The following is a 6,142-nucleotide window of genomic DNA, read 5'->3' as shown; positions in this document are numbered from 1 at the left end:
GACCCTGTTTTTGTCTCAGTACAGGTTTTTAGTTACATTTTTCTTACTTGCTTTTCTTGCTTTCTTACTATAAAGCCTCGTACACACGACCGAGGAACTTGACGGGCGAAACACATCGTTTTCCTCGTCGAGTTCCTTGTCAGGCTGTCAAGGAACTCGACAAGGCAAGTTTCTCCATTCCCGTCGAGGAAAAAGAAGACATGCTCTCTTTTTGGCTCGACGGGATCCTCTACAGTTTTCTCGTCGGAAAATGTACACACGACATCTCAGCAAGTTTCTTGCTGGTTTTTGCCGAGAAACTCGGTCGTGTGTACGAGACCTAAGGCCCCGTACACACGACCGAGTTTCTCGGCAGAATTCAGCCAGAAACTCGGTCGGAGCTGAATTCTGCCGAGAAACCCGGCCGTGTGTACACTTTCGGCCGAGGAAGCCGACGAGGACCTCGGCGAGGAAATAGAGAACATGTTCTCTATTTCCTCATTGTTCAATGGCAAATTTCGGCTCGCCGAGATCCTCGGCGGCTTCACAAGGAACTCGACGGGCAAAATTATGTGTTTTGCCCGTCGAGTTCCTCGGTCGTGTGTACGGGGCCTAAGGGTTTTGTACATTTTGCTGTGCTAATACCATACAGTTTTCTTTGTAAGGTGCCTTGAATCTTGAAGGTGCCTTGAATCAGAGCCACAAAGAATCCCCTTTATGTTACAATTCACCACCTACCTCCTTCTGGTTCACACCTATGCTTTTTTTTTGTGCGTTTTCAGTTTTGCAGAAACACACTACACATTTAACATGGTTTCCTATGGACGTAGTTCCCATCTGTGCATTTTATGGAAAGGGCCAGGGACTTTTTTCTCGTTTTTGGTTCCATAGACTTTAATGAATCAAAAATGTGTTTTGATAAACGCAAACTGAACATGGAATATGCATACTGCAACCTGCTTAGGTGTGAACCAGGCCTTAGTCTGTTTACTGCAAGTCTGGACTGCTCAAATAAATCATTATTGGGTTGTTTAGCAAAACAGTGTACCAGTAAGAATACATATTTAGGTCGGAATCACACCGATGCATTTTTTTGTGCTTTTTGCATTTTGCAGATTTGCACTACAGTCCATTTACCATGGTTTCCTATGGAACACGTTATGTAGTGCAAATCTTCAAAATGCAAAAAGCACTAAAAATGCATAGGTGTGAATCCAGCCTTATACTGGTCAAGCTTCAGTAAAGTGAACTCTCATTGGTTGCTTCTGATTATAACACTTTGGGTTATAAATATATAGAAATAGCTATTCATCCCATGAAAGTGCATGTACATCCATTCTGTGTGAATGAGGAAAAATTTGAATGTTATTAGGCTATTTTCTTTCCAGGTGAATCGAGAACATACAGCAATAAAGCCAGCAGATGGAGTTTGCACATATAGGAAATACTGTATTTATTGGCGTATAACACTCACTTTTTTACCCTGAAAATAGAGGGTAAACTGTGCCTGCGTGTTATATTCAGGGGGCTGTGGAAAGTTATTTTTCTGAAACTTCCCTCTTAAAGTTCGGGTGCGTGTTATATACCTGTGCGTGTTATACGCTGATAAATACGGTAGATAAAAAAATCCTGGGCCATATTCTTGTACTTTATAGGCGGGCAGCGCGTAAGCCATTTACACTACGCCGCCCCAACCTACAGTAGCAAGTGCTGTATTCCCCAAACACTTGCTCCGTAGTTTGGGGCGGCGTAGTGTAATTGGCCCGGCATATCCCCGCGTAAATCCAAGGGGGCGGCTTGTATTTAAATTAAGCGCGCCCCCGATTCGAACGAACTGCGCATGCGCCGGGCTTAAAATAGCCCAGTGCGCATGCTCCAGTTCTCGGCGTAAAACGTCAATGACGCCGACGTGTGCGTCATTGACGTAAAGTTGTATTCAAGAACGACTTAGGGAAACGACGTACCCGACGGGAAAAGACGACGCGGACCCGACGCCATACTTAACATGGCGTACGCGGGACTGGCGTAAGGTTACCCCTCATATAGCAGGGGTAACCTTACGCTTACGCAAACGACGTTAGCGACAGTTACGCGACGCAAATTCGTTCGGGAATCAGCGTATCAGGCTCATTTGCATAAACAAATGAGACCTGAACGTAAACGCCACCTAGCGGCCGGCTGGGTAATTACATTTAAGATCCGACAGTGTAAGTGACTTACAAATGTCGGATCTTAAGCGTATCTATGCGAAAATGATTCTAAGAATCACTTGCATAGATACGCGGGCCAAAAAAGAGAGATACAACGGAGTATCCTGAGATACTCCGTCGTAACTATACTCAGAATATGGCCCTCTGTAATTTTCAGCCCCATCTAGTGGCCATAATGTGGTATTTTTTTTAAAGAATAACTTTCAACCTGGAGAGAAAACAGCTTGTTTGAATTTGCCCCTATTCACACAGAACATACTGTATGTACATACAGTTTCACAGGATGAATACCTCTGTAAATTTTTGAAAATGCACCTCATAGTGTTTAGCTTTGTTGTTGAGTATGTCATTTAGTAGGTGACAGGAGAGAAGGTTATGCAATGAATATGAACCATGAGGGTTTGCAGAACTGTGTGGCAAGAAACCAAGCGACTCTGAGCTCAATCACAAGCTGCCAACATTGTTTTCAGTTTTCTGGTTAGTTTGCCAGCCATGCATTTGCATAAATCCTCTGCAGTTCATGGTAAGGGAGAACGTTCTCGTTGCAGCTGAAAAGGGCTATTGTTACACATTGTGGGCGCATTCAGTGTAAAATGGGGAATGCGTAGATGCTGGATAGATCTAGAGACATTTGGAAGTATGTAGAAGAAGTATACCAATCTACCAAAATGTTTTGTATCCAGCCAGGTGCCTTATTTCTGCCATCGATGATCGCCTTACTCCCTTATAGTAAAATGTACCCAGTAGAATTATTCTTTTAATAAAGTTAATTACCTATGCCTTATTTAACCACACTGTGCATACAATATTACCTATTGTTGCTACCCGTCCAAGATTTCCAGAAACATTCTTAAAACGGAGGTCCGCCAAATTTTTTTTTTTTAAAGTGAGCAGCAACAAATACTGCAGCTGCTGACTTTTAAAATAAGGACACTTACCTGTCCAGTGTGCCCGCGATGTCGGCACCCGAGTGCTGCCACTGCCATTTTCGATAAGGGAATCAGGAAGTGAAGCCTTGCGGCTTCACTTCCTGGTTCCCTACTGTGCATGTGCGACTCACGCTGCGCAATGCCACTGGTCCCTGTTGTCTTCTGGGACCCGTGTGTCTCCCAGAAGACAGCGGGTGGGGTGCCGGACATGGCGTAGACTCCCGCAGATAATGTGGGGGTCTATGCCCGGAAGTGGGTGCAAATATCTGTCTTAGACAGGTATCTGCACCCCCCTGAAAGGTGCCAAATGTGACACCGGAGAAGGGGAGAAATCCAGAAAGCGGAGGTTCCATTTTTGTGTGGACCTCCACTTTAAGTTATAAAGAATTGTGCCTGGAAATGTTTCCCCTTGGAAAGGTCCCTGATATTCAGTACTTGAAATAATGCAAATTCCTCTGTCTCTGCAGTAAATTTAGACCCAAAAGCAGTATGTAGAGAATGCATTATGGAGGAAATAACAAAAAGATCAGATCACAGAAAATGCCAAGGTGTTACCAGAACAGGAGGCTAAGGGGACTCTTCTTAATAGCAACATGGGTGGAAAAAATAATGGGGACCAAACTTTGTACACTTTGTAACCTTAACATTACAAGGTCCTAATCGTGTCTAATAAATGAATGATACTGAAATGTTTGTAAAGCCTGTCTGTAGAAGACCTCATTGAAGTTAAAGTAGTGAACCAAAAAACAAAAATGTATTATGTTACAGATTACCAGTTCATAGTAGCTGCATTTGTTTTTGTTTTTTTTGGGGCTTTTTTCCTATATTTTTACCTGATGATCTGGCCAGTAAGTCTGTTATTTTACAATGTCCTTTAACAGAACAGGCTGCCCAGAAAAAAGTAACAGTTTGAGTGTTGAGACAAACCATTTAACACTGACATGGGTGCTTACAATGATCAACTTTTATTGATTTATATAAAACCTTTATTTCAAACGGAAGAACACTGTTGTTGCTTAAAAAGTGTTAGCTGGAGTCAGACTTTAATTTATTAGTCGAGTCATCTAAATCAGCTATTGCATCTAACACTACCCTGTCCCCAGACTAACAATGCTGCTGTCCAAGGGTGTCTCCGTCCCCCCTCTATCCATAGTGGAGACACCCTCAGTGTGATACTGACTGGATCACCAGGTGAAAATAAAAGGGGAAAAAAAACCCTAAAAAATGAAACTAATGGAGCCACAACATTTAGGGGCAGATCCACGTACCTCCGCGCCGGGCGCAGCGTATCTAAGATACACTACGCCGCCGTAACTTTTTTTTTTTTCGAATCCTCAAATAATTTGCGCCATAAGTTACGGCGGCGTAGTGTATCTTTGGCGGCGTAATGGCGCGCCATTCAAATCTCTGTGATGGTGGCGTGTTTTATGTTAATACGCTGTGACCCGATGTAAATAACGTTTTTTTTTAACTGCGCATGCGCCGTCCGTGGGGGTATATCAGTGCGCATGCTCGAAATTAACCCGGAACAAGCCAATGCTTACGACGGTGACGTCATTCTACGCAAATCCCTATTCGCGAACGACGTACGCAAACAACGTCAAAATTTCAAATTTCTACGCGGGAACAACGGCCATACTTAACATTGAGTACGCCTCATAACAGCAGCTTTAACTATACGCCGGAAAAAGCCGAACGCAAACGACGTAAAAAAATGCGCCGGCCGGACGGACGTAAATAGCTAATTTGCATACTCGACGCAGAATTTTACGGAAACGCCACCTAGCGGCCGCCGAAAAATTGCAACTTAGATCCGACGGCGTACTAAGACCTGTCGGATCGAGCCGAGATGCCGTCGTATCTTGTTTTGTGGATACAAAACAAAGATACGACACGCAAAATTTGAAATTACGCGGCGTATCAAGAGATATGCCGGCGTAATACCTTTGTGGATCTGCCCCAATGGCTTCATTCAACCTTGCACGATCCCAAAGTCACTCAAAGTCACTGGGACTTTAAGTTGCAAACATGTTTTAAACGGGTGCCATTGAATAGAATGGGCTGTGACTTGTCATGTTACTTTGATGTCCAAACCGCACGACAAGTCGCACACGTGGCGTGGAGCCTTAAGGATCGGTATGCTGTAATATTTCCTACCACTTTAACCTGTTCTCTGAGGTCAGAGCTTTTATGTAGCTAAATATTTTGTTACATTTTTATTTTGATAAAATGTTCACAATTTTGTATTTATCCTGTAATGTTTCACACGGAAATATATAAAACTGTTACTGAAATTGCTACTAGGTTACATATTTATTTTATTTTATATTTGATAAGGTAATTCATAGTTTCCTCCAATATGCTTCAACATTTGTAACTCTTCATTCTAATAAAAAACAATAGCAGAAGTTAATAAAGTTGTCTTTGTTCGCATATATTACTTGTCCTTTGTTGTGTGTTATAAATGCACTTCACACTGTAAATTGCATTCTATTTACTAGTTCAGGACCATAATCTCATAGGGGCTTATTTATAAACAAAATGGGGAAAACCTAGAGGAGAGAACATCTACTGACCAACCAGATCTTTTGTTTCTTTTTCCCAGAAAAAACAGAAGACCTAATTGGCCACTTTAGGCTTTACTATTTTGAAGAATACAAACATAACTAGTATACAATACTAATAATTATATGAATAAACAAATGAAGGTAAACCCCTTCCCAGCAGCCCTTTAAGTGCGCTTTGATGTTGGGGGGTGGAACAGATTCCTGATCATGCAATTGGGTCTTGCAGTGTTCACATGATCAGGAGCCCTTTAGCTGGCTCCCAATCAGAAGCTGTAACCTAGAGCTGTCAGAGACAGCTCAGCCAGTGTGCTTGGAGCGTGCTCTGAGCACACAACCTCAGACTACCATGTAGGCATATGTGTGTGGCAAATGGGCATTAAAGGGGTTGTAAAGGTACAATTTTATTTTCCTAAATAGCTTCCTTTACCTTAGTGCAGTCCTCCTTCACTTACCCCAT

This window comes from Rana temporaria, chromosome 4 (assembly GCF_905171775.1).
Source record: "Rana temporaria chromosome 4, aRanTem1.1, whole genome shotgun sequence".
NCBI lineage: Eukaryota > Metazoa > Chordata > Amphibia > Anura > Ranidae > Rana > Rana temporaria.
The sequence above is the reverse complement of the archived record's forward strand: the minus strand, read 5'-3'. Positions refer to the sequence as shown.